Source organism: Ovis aries, chromosome 3 (assembly GCF_016772045.2).
Source record: "Ovis aries strain OAR_USU_Benz2616 breed Rambouillet chromosome 3, ARS-UI_Ramb_v3.0, whole genome shotgun sequence".
Classification (NCBI taxonomy): domain Eukaryota; kingdom Metazoa; phylum Chordata; class Mammalia; order Artiodactyla; family Bovidae; genus Ovis; species Ovis aries.
Window position 1 is genome coordinate 15,085,107 of NC_056056.1, and position 17,172 is coordinate 15,102,278.

A 17,172-nucleotide genomic window follows, 5' to 3' on the forward strand; every position below is an offset into this window, starting at 1 on the left:
AGAGGAGCCTGGAGGGCTACAGTCCATAAGGTCACAAAGAGTCAGACACGACTGAAGCGATTTAGCACGCACACATGTTTATGTGTATAGCTGTGGTTTATTTTCACTGCTCTGTGCTTTATTTTGCATATGTGTAGCAAATTTAATTATATAATCTACCACTGACGAATATTTATTTTTCCAATATATTTTCATCTATAAAACATGCTGCTATAAACATTATTAAACATGTAAACATTAGGATTCAGCTGAGATCCACTAGGGAGAACTGTGAACATTTAATACAAAGACTTGGTAACTGGTAAAATACTCTTCACTACAAAAGAAGGGTGAGGAAGGATGAGAAGGAGAAGAGCACGTGAAAAGGCAGACCGTAGCTACTGCTGAGAGGGGGAGACCAGGGAGAGCAAGGCTGGGACCCTGGCCTCTTTGGAGAAGGCGTGGTAGCTGGGAGGCAGCATTTGGCATGAGCAGGATGCTTGCGGGAAGATGCAGGCAGAGCTCCACGGAGGCCGTCCTCTCCAGGGGGTGAAGGGTTCGCTGGGGGGGATCAGGATGAAGTTGGCCCCTGAGGGCTGCAGAGGTGCGGGCTTCTGGGTAAACACAGCCGGAGAGAACCTGGAAAGACACCCTTTCCCTGCCACGTCTAGACGGCCTCCGCCTTCTCTTATTCTCCCTGTGGACGGAGCCCACCTGCAGCCAGCTGCCGGAGAGGACTGTATGCCGGACTCATCCCTGTTCACGCAAAGCAGGCAAGGAAGTGGGATGTGGGGGTGGGCGGCAAGGACCACTCATGCTGATCATCTAGTTCCTTTTTTTAAAACAATTCGTCGCATTTTATTATTTTATTTAAATTTATCTTTAACAGGAGGATAATTGCTTTACAATGTTTTGCTGGTTTCTGACACATATCAACGTGAAGCAGCCATAGGCATACAGATGTTCCTTCTTTCCTGAACCTCGTTCCCACCTCCCAGCCCACCTCACGTCTCTAGGTTGTCACAGAGCCCTGGATTTGAGCTCCTTGCATCATACAGCAAATTTTCCAGGGCTTACACCTAGGAGTGGAAACGCACGTGTGCATTCCATCATTTCTAAGAAATGCCGAAGCACTTTAAAACTATTTTATACTGCCGGCAGGAGGAGAAGGGGAAAACAGAGGATGAGATGGGTGGATGGCATCGCCGACTCAATGGACATAAGTTTGAGTAAGCTGCAGGAGTTGGTGATGGACAGGGAAGCCTGGTGATGGACAGGGAAGACCTTGGGGTCGCAGAGTCGGACACGACTGAGAGACTGAAATGAACTGAACTGAAATGATACTACCGATTGTGATGTGTTATCTCATTGCACTATTATTCATCCTTTTCGTGATTACTTAGGATGGTTGAGTCTATTTCCATATTTTAATGGATATTTCTGTCTTCCCTTCTGTACAGCGATAACTCAAACCTTTTTATCTGTTTTATCTAATTTTGTGTGCATGTGCACACGCCCTTTTTCATTCTTACCAGTTTTTTTTAAAAATGTGTTATGAAAACGAACAATTTATCTTATGTTTTGCAAATATCTTCTCCCCAGAGTCAGTGTATTCACATTATCTTTTGTTTAATATACTTTATTAATTTACAAGCTATTAATTGCTTGCTTTCCTCATGAGTTGGGCATTGCAGACTTAAGAACTTTTTTCTCTCTTTGGGGATATGAAAATATTCTGTCAATTCCCTTCAAACATTTTTTTAAAGCTTGCCTTTGAGTTTAAGTCTGTGATCCATTTGGGATTAACTTGAGGGGGGGGGAGTTAAGAACTGGAATCAGGATCTATTTCACGTTTTAAAAGCATATGGATCATGGTCCTTGTCCTGTTAATTGAAACGTGCCCTCTCATTAGATTCAGAAGTGGTTCTGTTTTTCTTTCAGGGCTGTGTATTGTGTTTCTTTCTGCTGTGATGTGTTTCTGTAAGTCTTTGACAGCCCACACTATCCTCAATATTATATTTTTATAATAAATCATGATTTTAAGGAGAGTGATTCCGCCTGACTCAATAAACGGGCACTTCTGCAAATTCTGTATAATTAAACAATGTACTTTTCAAGTTTCATGAAAAAATTAATTAATTTTTCAATCAAGGTTTTGGAAGAATTGATATTTTTACAAGGAGTCCTCCAATCAATGGATATGTTTTTTGTTTATTTGATTATTTTTAAAAAAGGCTTGTGGGGAGGGGAATGGCAACCCACTCCAGTGTTCTTGCCTGGGGAATTCCATGGACAGAGGAACCTGGTGGACTGCAGTCCATGGGATTGCAGAGAGTCAGATACAACTGAGCAACTAACGCACACACACAAATAAAGGCTTATAGTTATGTTCAGAAAGGTTTTGAGTCTCTATTGATAATTGTATTGTTGGCTTCTCTCTGCTTGTTTCTACTTTTGTAAAAAGTATTTTTTAATTTGTATTTTCCACTGCTATAGTAGATTATAGAAATGTAGCTGAGTATTTAATAAGGATTTTACATGTAGCCCCCTTGTGGTATAAGACATAAAACAAAGGCCCTATATTATATGCTATCTTGACATCTGGGGAAACCAGGAGACCTTGAATCCCGCCTGCGAGCCTCATCTCACTCTGATCCTGAAGACAAGGAACCCTAGAAAAACCCTTGTTATTAAGCGAACCAGGCCTTGTTCTCACTCATCCTGGAAAAGTGGCTTTGCTTTCCTGCCAGCCCGTGGACTTATTGAAACAAGTCAACCACATCCTCCTGTGGGAACCAGGGATGCCTGACCTTGTTGATCCTAGAGAGCCTGTCCCCGTAAGCCCTGGTTATTCTCTCTGTTCCCAAACACAGCTCCCAGGTGGCCTGTGTAATGTGCCCTGTCCCCCTCCTCAGGCTCTGAGCCTCTGTGTTGAATATACAACTGTTGGTCTCAGCTTTCCTAGGTTGGGTGTCCTGGGCTTGGCCATCCCTGTGACCCTGCAGGAATGTCTCTGATGCCAATGCAGGGAAGGGACAATAAAGCATCCCCTGCTGCTTACTTTTAAATTCTAGCAATCTGTTTCTACTGTTTGTGATTTTTGGTAAATCAAACCCATATTACTTGGGTGCCTCAAATAAGTTGTAGGGATTGGGGGCAGGAGAAGGGAATGACAGAGGATGAGGTGGCTGGATGGCATCACTGACTCGATGGACATGAGTCTGAGTGAACTCCGGGAGTTGGTGATGGACAGGGAGGCCTGGCGTGCTGCGATTCATGGGGTCGCAAAGAGTCAGACACGACTGAGTGACTGAACTGAACTGATCTGATGTTGAAAAAAATTTTTTTAATCAATTCAACTATGCTAGTCCTAGGGTTAACAGAGCCTCAGAGTCAAAAATAAACATTGGGTTGAACAAAGGGTACCATTTTCAATAAGAATTTAACATAAAAGCTTTCCAGCAGCCATATTTAGACAATTGTATCATCTCAAAAAGTGACAACTTCGGGTCTTCTTTTCCAAAATTTGGAAACTTTAACCCCTACTATTTTCTGAATTCTTGTATGACTAGGGCCTCCAGTGAAATGTTGAACTGAAGTATGCATGGCTAACAATCCTGAATTTATCCTGAATTAATATTCTACTATTAAGTAGCTTCTAGTTTTCTTGCATATGAATTTTTCTGGTTAAGGTAGTTTCTTTTTTTCCTTGTTTCCTGTGACATTCCTTGTAAATCATTGCAGAATCTATTAAACTATTTTGCAGGATATACTGAGATGATCACATAATATTCATCTTTTATGAATTAATGAAAATATGTATGGTGATTTATACCAACACATCTCACAATGTCAAACTCACTGTAAGCTACTGACATAAACCCAGTTTGATCATAAATACATTTCTGGATTGGGCTTCCCAGGGGGGCACTAATAAAGAAGCTGCCTGCTAATGCAGGAGACGAAAGAGACACGGGTTCAGTCCCTGGGTCAGGGGGATCCCCCTGGAGGAGGGCATGGCACCCCCTCCAGTATTCTTGCCTGGAGAATCCCATGGACAGAGGAACCTGGTGGGTTCCATAGGGTCACAAAGAGTCAAACACAACTTAAGCAACTTAGCACACATGCATATTTCTGGATTATATCTACTAACATAGTTTCAAAGTTTTTAAAATATGTTCATGAGTTTTATTAAATTATATTTAATATAATTCTGCTTTTTTTCTCATGTAGGAATTGGTCTTGCATGAGGGTATAGGGAGGGGTTCCTGGCAGATAGTAGAGGAAGGTTGAGACTGAAATGTTGGAGAAACACTACTCAGGATTCCTGGATATCAGGTACAAGGAGGCAAAGGGCCATGCAAAGCAAGTAGAAATGCAGGTCTTTTCAAAAAATTTTGTGTTGAAGTAGAGTTGATTTAAAACGCTGTGTTAGTTTCAGGTGTACAGCAAAGTGAATCAGTTATATATACATGTATCCATGCTTTGGGGAGTTCTTTTCCCATTTAAGCCATTACAGAGTATTGAGAAAGGTTTCCTATGTTATACAGTCTGTTCTTGTTATCTATTTTATATATAGTAGTTTGCATGCATCAATCTCAATATCCCAATTTATCCCTCCCCCCATACCCACTGGTAATCATCCCATACCCACTGGTAATCATAAGTTTGTTTTCTACATCTGTGATTCTACTTCTCTTTTGTAAACAAGTTCATTTGTACCCTTTTTTTTTTGTATTCCATATATGAAAGATATTGTGATATTTGTCTTTCTGTGTCTGACTTCCTTTACTCAGTAAGTATAACTAGGTCCAGCTATGTTGCTGCAAATGGCATTAGTTTTTTTTCATGGCTGAATAATATTCCATTGTATATTTGTACCACGTCTCCTTTATCCATTCCCCTGTTGATAGACATTTAGGTTGCTTTCATTTGCTGGCTATTGTAAGTAGTACTGCAATGAACATTGAGGTGCATGCATCTTCAAATTATGGTTTTCTCTGGGTACATGCTTAAGTGTGGGATTGCTGGGGCTTAAAAGCTTTTGCACAGCAATGGAAACTATAAACAAAACAAAAAGACATCCTATAGAACCGGAGAAAATATTTGCAAATGAAGCAACTCACAAGGGATTAGTCTCCAAATATACAAACAGCACATGCAGCTCAATATCAAAACAAAACAAAATAAAAAACAAAACAAGGTACCCAATAAAAAATGGATGGATGATCTAAAGAGACAATTCTTCAAAGAAGACATACAGATGGCCAAAAAGCACATGAAAAGATGTTCATCCTCACTAACTATTAGAGAAATACAAATCAAAACTACAATGAGGAATCACCTGGAAGAAGTCAGAGTGGCCATTGTCAAAAAAATCTACAAATAATAGAGTGTGGAGAGGGTGTGAGCCAAAGGGAGCCCTCTTACACTCTTGATGCGGACATAAATTGGTTCTCCAGTCACTACAGAGAACAGTCTGGAGCTTTCTTAAAACATAAAAATGGAAATGCAGGTTTTTATGGATGTTTAGGTCTTGATGAGAAGTTTAGACACTTTTGAAGACAGTAAAATTTATCCAAACATTTTAAAACACAGGAATGGAATGGCTATATTTGCATTTTAAAAGATCATTTTTTCCACAGTCTCATGAATGAATTAGAAAGACACAAGGGTGAAGACAGAGAGATAATTTTCACAGCTGTTACCATAATTCAGACATAATATTTAATGAATTTCATATTTAATTGAATTTTTGATATAAAAATTCTGATAATGAGAGTCATATCATTGCAACTTTTTTCAAAATCCCATTGTTGATGCTGACCATGTTCTGATGAGTTATCCGTCCCAAACAAAGTATCACCATAGCACGTCTCCAGTGGCACAGAGAAGGCGTCCCTGAAAATATGAAACAGACCAAGTCAAATTACAGCTGTAAGGGTGAGACAATCAAAGATCTTTATCCTGACAGCGAGGTTAAACCCTCATCAACCCTATCCTGTGTAAACAGATGATCACAGTGTCTGAGTATGCGGCCACTTCTGAGAGTGTTTTTATATATGACAAAAATGTGCCTCTATCTTCAGTTACAGTATTTCTGTGAGAGCCACTTTGGCCAATCTCCATTCCAGAGGAGAAAGAAAACAAACAGAAAACAATGTGCTTAAGAGAAGTTTTGAAATTCCTAGTTCCCTTACATGTTAGAGATGACAAAAATGAAACCCAGGGCAACCAGATCTGTGAGTCACCAAGGACCTGAGGGCAGAGACTAGGAGCTCAGACCTTGGTTTCACAGACAAGCCTCCCTGCTCCCTCTGCATACTGTGGGGGGGCCAGTTCATTCTCTCTGAAAATGGATTTCTACACGTGCATCTACCTGTGGGGTCTAATGATGCCTATCTCATTAGGCGGTTGCAAGGTTGAGTAAAATGTGGAGGCAAGCACTTAGAACACAGTCTGGCACTTTCTCAGGGCTAAGTGTTCATCATTATGTAGGTTTAAGACATGGCTAGAAAGTTTTAGAGAGAGATGAGATACATCACAGCAGTGTGGAGCCCGCTGCACTGACCGCCCTTCTCGGGGCTACACTGATTCACGTTTTAGATTCATTTTATCCTCTCTGCGTTGACTAATTTCACGACTAGAGTAAAATGTATATGTCAATTTTGCTTTGATAAGATTTAGTAATATTATTTGATAAAGGTGCATTTTTTTGTGAAATATATCTATGGTCAAGATTAGTAACCATCTGTCATTGCCTCTTCCACTTGGGATGAATTCATTCTTTATGCAAAATTCATACCATTTAGCCCTAAAATCCTGTGTTGTGTTATTGAGAACAAATTTTAGAAAAGTTTGTTATGGTGAACTCTAAAAGATCACGTTTCTCCCCCACTCATTCCCCAACCTCGTCTTCACTCTGTACATGCCACAGAAAGCCCTCATTCACTGATTCATGCATCCATTGACTCCTTTATCCATCTACCCATCTCAGTTATTTCTCAGAGTATATATGTGCACAGGTCCCATGACAGGCAACACAGCTACAAACAAGAAACACAGAGTAAGCTCTCCTTCAAAGGGAAAGAAAGAGAAAGCTCTAAACCCACATTTTAAATAAAGTGATGCATGTTCTTTGAAGAAAATGTTTACAGATATCAAACCTCTGGAGCAGGGGTCTTCATGAATGAAGCAGCTTTTGATCCAAGTATAAGACACAGGTGAGTGTTGACTAGGAGACTGAGTTACAGGGTTGTGGGGAGAGAGGGCAGAGGGATTTCCTGAGATGGGAAGAACTCTGCGGCCACCTGACATGTGTGAAGACTGTCAGAAAGTTCTAAAGACTGGAACCCACTTAGGGCGCCCACCACCGAGGAATCCTGTACATGCCTTGGTCATCAGCCTCGGTTTATCCAGGGAGCCAATGAGGGGTTTCATTCAAGACTCAACTTTTCACGTTGGTATTATATATAAACTAGATATACAACAAAGTCCTAACTGTACAGCACAGGGAATTATATTTACTATTCTATAATAAACCACAATGGAAAATAATATGAAAAAATATATATAAATATGTATATAACTCAATCACTTTAGTGTACAGCAGAAACTAACACAACATTAATAAATCAACTATTCTTTAATTAAAAAAAAAAGACCAAATATTCACCTTGTTTTGATTGGGGGCTGTCAATACAACCATGATCTACACTTAATTCCTTATGAGCTGTACTAATTTCTATAAATGCCAATACATTGAGTACATTGTAAGTGCGAATTAAATTGCCTCATTAGAGTTCTGTTTTCTCACGGGGGTGTGCATAGAAATGCACACCTATTTTCACAAATCAGAAGTATTTTCTTCAATGCATGAAAAGGTCTAGGCGCATCTACTAATACTATGTTTACGAGCAGGTTTTAAAGTATGTGCAATATGAAATGGATGGAGACAAATGAGCATGCGCTTCTGAAACAGCTACTATGTGCTGTGCATGACTGCTTTAATGCATTTTATTCCATCTGTCTCTCACAACACCTTCCTGCTATTAAGTTGCTCATTCACACAGTGAATACAAACGGGGGTTTGACTGTGCTGCCCACATGCAGTTTCAGCGGTCAAGTAGACTCTACAATTTTATATCTTCTTAATTCCTTGATATTCACAAAGTTATTCTTTATTAGTCAATGTCATAAGCCACTTTCTTCCTTATATTAAGATTGTTTATATTATTAAAAATGAGCCCTGGAAAGAGGACTTGGGAGGAAGTCTTTGATTTCTGTATCCACACACAGTGCATGAGGAGTCAGTAGTCATTTGATTAAAAAATAAACAGATAAATTACACCCATACAACAGTGAACCACAAACATAGATTGCAACAGGTGTGTGAGGATCTGATTTGCTGACTAATGTAGAATGACAGTCGAGTTACATTTCCTAGGAGGCTATGAAAAGCACGTCTATTCCATCTTTTCTAAAGCAAGAAGAAAATGGTTAAGCTTGAAGTTTTTTTTCCCAGAGACACATTAAAAAAATAAAACAAGTGAAAAGGTAAAGCCTGACTATTCTGTTCAGTAAATAGTCAACAAGATGCCCTGAACTTGCAACATCAAAATTCACATCTGCCTCTCCTGCTCAGTGTATTTATTGTTCATAGAATTATTTTCTGACTTGAGTGGCATGCATAGTTTACAATATCAAGTAATACACGACTAGGTGGACTTTTTCTGCTAGGTAAAATGATATGATGCCCAAGTGACATTAGCCAAAGATATCAGATGTCTTTGATGCTTTTAAAAGTCCCTTCATTTCCTGTGTGCCTCATTCTTGCTGCTCCTGCAGAGTAATGAATCCTATCCTAAATAGTTATGCCAGGGCTTTGGGTCCCTCAGGACTCCTCTGCCAGGTCTATCTTTAGTGAAATCCTGTGTACATTTGAAGATCACCACTCTAATGAGGCAGAACGCCTTGAACACAACAGTGGCACAGGCCCCTACCCCAAGATGGGTGAACTTATCAAGGACATCCTTTCTTCTGGGGGTGAAGACAGAGGAGCCGAAGGAGCAATGGCTCATGGTCCTTCTGTAGCACACATCTTGTTAAAAAAATACAACAAACATCCAAGTGCTCCAGGAAGAGCTCGTTATTCTAATGAATACTTATTGCCTAAATCCTTGATGCTGATGCGAAGAACTGACTCATCTGAAAAGATCTGATGCTGGGAAAGATTGAAGGTGGGAGGAGAAGGGGATGACAGAGGATGAGATGGTTGGATGGCATCACCGACTCAATGGACATGAGTTTGAGTAAGCTTCGGGAGTTGGTGATGGACAGGGAGGCCTGGCGTGCTACAGTCCATGGGGTGGCAAAGAGTCGAACACGACCGAGTGACTGAAAGCCTTGATGAAACTGATGTAGTGAGCAAGCACATCTCCCATTCCTTCATTCTGTAGAGCACTGTTAGCATTGTTAATAAAAGAACGTGGCTGTTAGGGCAACACTTGAGATCGAAAACAATGCAAACTCTTAAAACCGAAAATTAAACTGCATGTCAGTAAAAGTGGATTGGATTGGGCATTTGAAGCCACTGATTGTCTCATAAACACCAGCGAAGCACTTCTGTCTTGTCTGATTTTTCTGAGAGATGCCCATCTCTGAAAGCCCTTCGGTCTGACTCTAGTACACTGTCCCCAGCCCACTCCTAAATTCCTGTTTCTTCTGAGGCATTTGAGCGTGGAATTTAGAGCATGGGTTCTGGAATCAAGGACTTGTATTTAAATCCCAGCTTTGTCCCTGCTGTCGGCCCCCTTCTCCTGTAGCTTGGACAACAGCTTAACCGTCTCTGTGTCCATTTCATCACAGGTACAACAAAGGCAAGATTGTCAGTAACTCACAGAGTTGTTACGTGGATTATGTAAAGCCACGAGTATTCAGGATGATCTTGGCAAGCTTGTAATATTTATCAGCAACTTTCCTTTAGAAGGATATACAAATCACTCTGATGGTCTCACTGACAGGGACGATGGTGTCTGTCCTGCGCCTCAGTACTGGTGGCTAACAGTGTTCTGTCTTAGAGGGCATTGAATATTGATGACTTTGTAGGATTTTATATACCTACTGTTTACACTTCCTGTTCTGTTGTAAACTGGCTGGACATCTCATGTGTCCATTTTTCTATTAGCATTTTTGTGTGTTTCCTTTTAAGAGCAATTTTAAAAACCCCAATTTCTCTCTGAATACTTGTTGCAGATATCCCTCAGGTCTTCCTTATTCATTTATGTTGTTTCTATTAAATGAATCTTATTCTTGATTTCACTTTGGGCATTTGTATCATTTCCCTTTTTCTTTTGTGATGTCACCCATAATTTTATGCTTGGCAACTCTGTCCCTTTCTTGATATGGTTTTCTTAATAAGATCTCAATGGACAGTTTGGATTTATTTTGAAAGACACAAGAATTAAAAAAAAAAAAAGAATGACATTATTGAGGAAGAATTTGTTTTAGACCCGTCTTGACTACTTATTAATCATTTCTGAGACTGAAATTTTATCATCCAATTTAACTGTAATATGCTAAATGTGGAGATTATTACATTAGAAAAAAGACATTCTGAGAGATTTACTGTATAGAGGTTTTAGACCCTGAATTTTTAAAATATAAAATAGAGGTGAAGATTTTGCAACACAAATAGTGCAAATTCAGAGTTTCTATATATGGTCCATTTAGATTGAAGCCATGGCAATGTATATAGTCTATCCTTCTTAGAGTTTATCAATATTGTGCAGCTGCTGTGTGTCTTAAAGAAAATGCCAAGGAAAAATAATGAGGCTATATGAAACGTGAAGTAAAAACTTTCAAGGCGAAAATCACAGAGCTAAGGAAATGAAGAGAAAAAGAGCCAGAGCTCCAGTCTTACTGCTTATTTACATAACATTACCCTAAATGCTTTGCATTAACGTTTTTCTTTGAACAATTGCTCTCTTTGGAATAAGCCAAAAACTTAGTCTGCTTCTTTCAGAAGCTGGCACCACAGGGATGATTTCTGAGTACAAAGTGAGCAACTGCAGTTCCTCTTTCACTATGACTTGAACGACAGACACGTTTGATTGGCATGAATGTGTCTCCAAGTGAACAGACCCCACTAATTCAGAAAGAAAGACAGGACATAGACAAGTCCTCCTCTTTCTCCAGTACACATACTGCTCAATGCATGTGAAGGCAAGTTAATTTCAGAAAGGTTGACTTCTGTTTTCTTGAGATAACAATATGTGAAGCATTTGCTTCAACTCAGACTGTTGATAAAATTCTTCAGACACTATTATCACTGTCTATGCATTTTATACACATACCATACTCAAACAGGGTGCTATTTTGGTAATTTGTTAAACTCACACCTTCCTTGAACATGAATGACATCTGCCGTGTCTATCTATGCTTTGAGAAACATTCCTTAACTTTGACAGAATCTTTCCTTGTTTAAAATAATGGGAAATCTTGGGAAAGTACTTTTGTTTGCCTAGGGAATAATGATTTTTCTATCCTCTTTGAAATTAGAATATGCATTAAAATGTGTTTTATATGTGTCAACCTAATTCTATATTAATATATAAGTTAAGACTTTCTCTGTAAACATCATATAAGTGGCCAAACATTGTCAGGTCTGAGTAAAAAGTATTTTGGAAAGGCGTTTATATATCTATATACAAGCACTTGCACAAAGAACTCATTATCTTTAGTATCATTGTACAAATCAAAATTCATAGAACTTTTGATTTTAACATATTTTGAACTATCTTATAATACTTTTAGATAAAAGTCATTAAAGTGCACTTCATCCCTTAGATTTTTAATAAATAGTTGGTTTAGTTTTGATTGGAAAATTTTTGAGTAAACCGATTAAAGAAAAATGTAATGAAAATGTAAAGAAAAATGTAACTTCAGATTATTAATACTAGGTAGATAAATATGGCAACCTACTCCAGTACTCTTGCCTGGAAAATCCCATGGACAGAGGAGCCTGGTAGGCTGCAGTCCATGGGGTCGCTAAGAGTCGGGCATGACTGAGCGACTTTACTTCCACTTTTCACTTTCATGCATTGGAGAAGGAAATGGCAACCCACTTCAGTATTCTTGCCTGGAGAATCCTAGGAACAGAGGAGCCTGGTGGGCTGCCATCTAAGGGGTCGCACAGGGTCGGACACGACCGAAGTGACTTAGCAGCAGCAGCAGCAGCAGATAAATACTAGGTAGGTAAATGTATAAAAGAGAAATTTAGGGAAAATAAAAGGCAGAATTACTTTAATAGCATCTGGTAGACTATGGAACTGGTTTCTACCAAGAGTCATCTTTCATTTTCTCTTTGCTTCTCTTTTTTCTTCTTTTCTCATGAGGTTGAACAGTATCATAAGACCTACCATTTGATTTTGGAGTTTAAGGAAAATCCCAGTGTCCAATCGTGCAAACATACTAAAGATTTATTTTTATGGATTCATCATAAAATGGTACTCTGTTCCCACTTAGATTGCTTCTCTGGATTAAAGATCCCTTGAAATCTGTGAAAGCTAAAGTGTTAATCTACAGGACAGATTTTGATTTTTTTTTTCTTTTTAGTCTCTGGTTTTAGTAATAAAACACCTCAACTCTTAATACTATAGACAAAACATATAAATTCATTGAAATATTTTGGGCATTTTTTAATAGGAAATTGAATTTTACTTTCCACACAAATGGGGACACATCTAACTTTAAAAATATTTTAATTTTATTTAAGCTTGGCTGCCCTGGATCTTCACTGCTGCATATGGACTTTCTTTAGTTGCAGAGAAGGCAATGGCAACCCACTCCAGTACTATTGCCTGGAAAATCCCATGGATGAAGGAGCCTGGTAGGGTGCAGTCCATGAGGTCGCTAAGAGTCGGACACGATTGAGCAACTTCATTTCACTTTAGTTGCAGAGAGTAGGGACTACTTTCTAGTTGTGGTGAGCAGGCTTCTCATCACTGTTGCTTCTCTTGCTGTGGAGAAGGGGCTGTAGGGCACACAGGCTTCAGTGGCTGTGGCACATGGGCTCTGGAGCCCATGGACTTCAGTTGCAGTGTGGCCTCAGTAGCTGTGGGCTTAGTTGCCCCACAGCATGTGGAACCTTCCTTAAGCTGGGATCAAACCCATGTCCTCCACATTGGCAAGTGGATTTCCAACCACTAGACCACCAGGGAAGTCCTCGGCCAGTCTTAACTTTTCACAAGACGTTGCTGATATCAATGATTTCATCTTTAAAGAGCTCTGCACCCTACAACCAGAGCTCAGGGTAGAGCTAGTACTAAATGTGTCTTTCTCACATTTTGTGAATTATACACTTAAATATAGTTTTATGTGGACGTGCTTCCTGATTTAAGATAGCAAGAGTTGACTCATTGGAAAAGACCCTGATGCTGGGAGAGATTGGGGGCAGGAGGAGAAGGGGACGACCCAGGATGAGATGGCTGGATGGCATCACGGACTCGATGGACATGGGTCTGGGTGAACTCCAGGAGATGGTGATGGACAGGGAGGCCTGGCGTGATGCGATTCATGGGGTCGCAAAGAGTCGGACACAACTGAGCAACTGAACTGATGCTTGAAAGGGGCTTCCCCGGTAGCTCAGTTGTTAAAGAATCCACCTGAAATGCGGGAGACCCTGGGTTGATTCCTGGATGGGGAAGATTCCCTGGAGAAGGGACAGACTACCCACTCCAGTATTCTTGGGCTTCCCTGGTGGCTCAGACAGTAAAGAATCCACCTGCAACGCAGGAGACCTGAGTTTGATACCTGGGTGGGGAAGATTCCCTTGGAGGAAGACATGGCAACCCACTCCAGTATTCTTGCCTGAAGAATCCCCATGGAGGATGGAGGAGCCTGGTGGGCTCCAGTCCATGGTGTTGCAAAGAGTCAGACACAAGTAAGCTGGTGATGATACACAGGAATGTCGATGCACTCAAACAACTGCCGCACAGTTTCTTCTGAGTCTCTGAAGTCCCCCCTAAGGCATTTGCAGCTCCTTGTTCACCTGCACTGGAGACACACATTTCTTTTCTTTTTAATGATTTCTTTGGAGTCCATAGTTTCTTTCTTTTTTTTTTTAATTTTATTTATTTGTTTTTGGCTGTGCTGGGTCTTCATAGGTGCATGTGGGCTTTCTCTAGTTATGGAGAGCAGGGACTACTCCTCATTGTGGTGCAAGGGCTTCTCATTGCGGTGGCTTCTCTTGTTGTGGAGAACAGGCTCTAGGGAATGTGGATTCAGTAGCTATGATGCACAGGCTTAGTTGCCCCGAGGCAGGTGGGATCTTCCTGGAACAGGGATCGAACCCGTGTCTCCTGCACTGGCAGGCGGATTTGTAGCCACATGGCCACTCGGGGAGTCCTGAGACTCTTATTTCTGACAATGGACATTGAACAGCTGGAGTGTTGTTACATGAAGGGAATTTTACATCATGACGTTTAAATAGATGTCCATTGAATGAACTATAAAGATAATTAAAATGTGCATATTGCTATCCATTTCAATGCTTTTTTTTTGCTGCTAATTCTACTGTACTTTCAGAGATAAGGTCCAGCATGCGATCAAGATTTTCGAGAAATATGAAGAAGAAATACAATGTAGCTCCCAGCTGAGAGAAAAATCAGTGAATCAGTCAGTCAGACCCCAAGTAACCCAGAGGTTAAAAAGAGACGCAAAATGAGTGAAGAAATGGAAAACTTCAAGTAAGAATTGGAAGTTGCCTAAAAAATTCAAATTATCATCCTAGAGAAACGCGGCATGAAAATGATTGAAAGAATCTTGGCTGCAATTTTCCAAGTGTATTAAAAAAATACCAACCTGCTGATTTATAGTAACTGGTAAAATTCCAAAAGCATACCCAAGATAGAGGAAGGCGTAATTTGAAAAACCACCAAGTAGAAAAGGTAGCAGTTCTGAAGCTGTGGTTTCCTGTCCTGCAGGCACTGCCAATACACGTGACCATGATGGGGGTGGGAGTGTGCGCGTGTGTGTGTGAGTCTGTGTGTGTGCGTGTGCACACGTGTGTATGTGTGTGCGCGTGTGTTATGCATGAGTGTATATCTGTGTATTTGTGAGTGTGTGCGTGTTATGTGTGAGTGTATATGTATGTGTGTTGGAGCGGTAGGGGCTTAAAACTTTACCAGCAAAATGTATGAAGATCGTCAGTCAGTTCAGTCGCTCAGTCGTGTCTGACTCTGCGATCCCATGGACTGCAGCATGCCAGGCCTCCCCGTCCATCACCAACTCTTGGAGTTTACTCAAACTCATGTCCATCGAGTCGGTGATGCCATCCAACCATCTCATCCTCTGTAGTCCCCATCTGGGTTATTTGGGGTCTGACTTGCTGATTGAAGATTGTAGTTCTAGGATAGTAAAGCACCTAATAATTTAAACGTTCAGAGGAAAAATTCTGGCAATATAAGAACTACAGGAGTGGGAACCAAATTAAACGCATCATTTGGGAGAGACTCCAGGCATTTAGCTAAATAAAACAAATACAGTCTGTTTCCTCTCTGGCCAGTGTGCGTACGATCATTCGTCGGGCCTTCTCCGGCCATTCTTTGATACGGGGCAGCTCTCCTTTTCCTCGTCATTTTCTGGTTCCCTCTCAAAACACACTTGAAGGGGTTAAGGGTGGCACTCTGAGCAGCAGCTCAGACAGTATATAGCTCTACTTTCTCCCTCTGAGATTCTTTTCAACACATTTTGTCAAAATTCAATCCTCAGAGTTGTGAGCATCACCTAAGCCCATGAGAATACCTTCAGAGTTTTATTATTTCCCATTTCAGCTGGACGACCTGGCAAGGAACAAGGCTCTCGGGTAGTTCCTGTCTCATCTGAACTCAAGGGAAAAGTTTGGTGCTGGGAATCCTCTTCTTCTCCCACTTCCCCTCCTCCTCCCACTTCTTCTTCCCCTTCTTTTGCTTCTTCCTCCCATTTCTTCTCTTCCTTTCCCCTTTCAAAGTTCAAGATTTTTTACATTTTATCTTTCCAACAGAATAGCTTTTTAAAATGGGAGAAGGAAGAAACAATACTGAGCCACATCAAAACTGTTTCTTCTTTGGCAGAGTTTTCTAAAGATCATCGATTTCCACTCCCTTCATTTTCTTATAGTATTTTACCGGATCCTGTTGGTTTGACTTTTGTTCATTTTGTCAGGTATCAGGGCAGGAGAGGCAATGATATAGGTTCCTTCAATCAATTTACCTAGAATAGTGTCTGAATTATTATTTAAAAATACTCTATTTGGAGATTTATTTGTAAAAACTCAGGTTTAATGAAGAGAGTATGAACTAGGAATCAGCATAATTAAAATTATCTGGTTATATAATCTAAAGTAAGTCATTTCACCTGTATGGGCTTTTTACTCTTCATTTATAAGAAGAGCGGATTCAGCTTATGTATTATGTGAGGCTGTTCCAATGTTCACAGTCAACAGTTTTCACTACCTTGACTCTATATTTACATAACTATATTTCTCTTCTGCTGGCTCTGTGGAATGAGTCTATAAAAATAGCTTCAGTTACAGAAGGTCCAAAAAAGTTCAGGGCAGTTTGAAAAGGGTTTAAAGAAACAAGATTTTAATCTTTTCTATGTAAATAAAGCATTCTTGCCTAATGAGCTCTTTTAAAAAAATAACCTCTATTTTTATATAGTATTTCAAGATTTTTTTTCTTCATTTGTGCCAGTCAACAGCTCGATGAACATGGAACCGATTTTGCTTGCCGGCATGGTAACCCAGCTACCAACAACTGCTCTGCTTCTCACTGGGTTCAATAATCTAAGGAATGTGCTAATTCCTTTTGCATATATTTTCATTTTACCCTAAAGTAGCTACTTTTTCATGCAAATATTACTCTAACCCAGTTTTACTATCAAAAATATTCTTATTGGTAGCATGTGTGGTGGGTAATTTTATGTGTCAGCTTGGCTGGGCCACGGTGCCCAGACATTTGGTGAAACATTAGTCTGGACATTTCTGCGAGGGTGTTTTCAACATGATTAACATTTGAATTGGTGAGCTTTGTGTAAAGCAGATTGCATTCTATGGTGTGTGTGGGGACCCATCCAACCAGTTATGGGCTCAAACAGAACAGACTGACCCCTTTCTCCCACCAGCAACTGGGGGTTCTGTCTGAAACAACATCA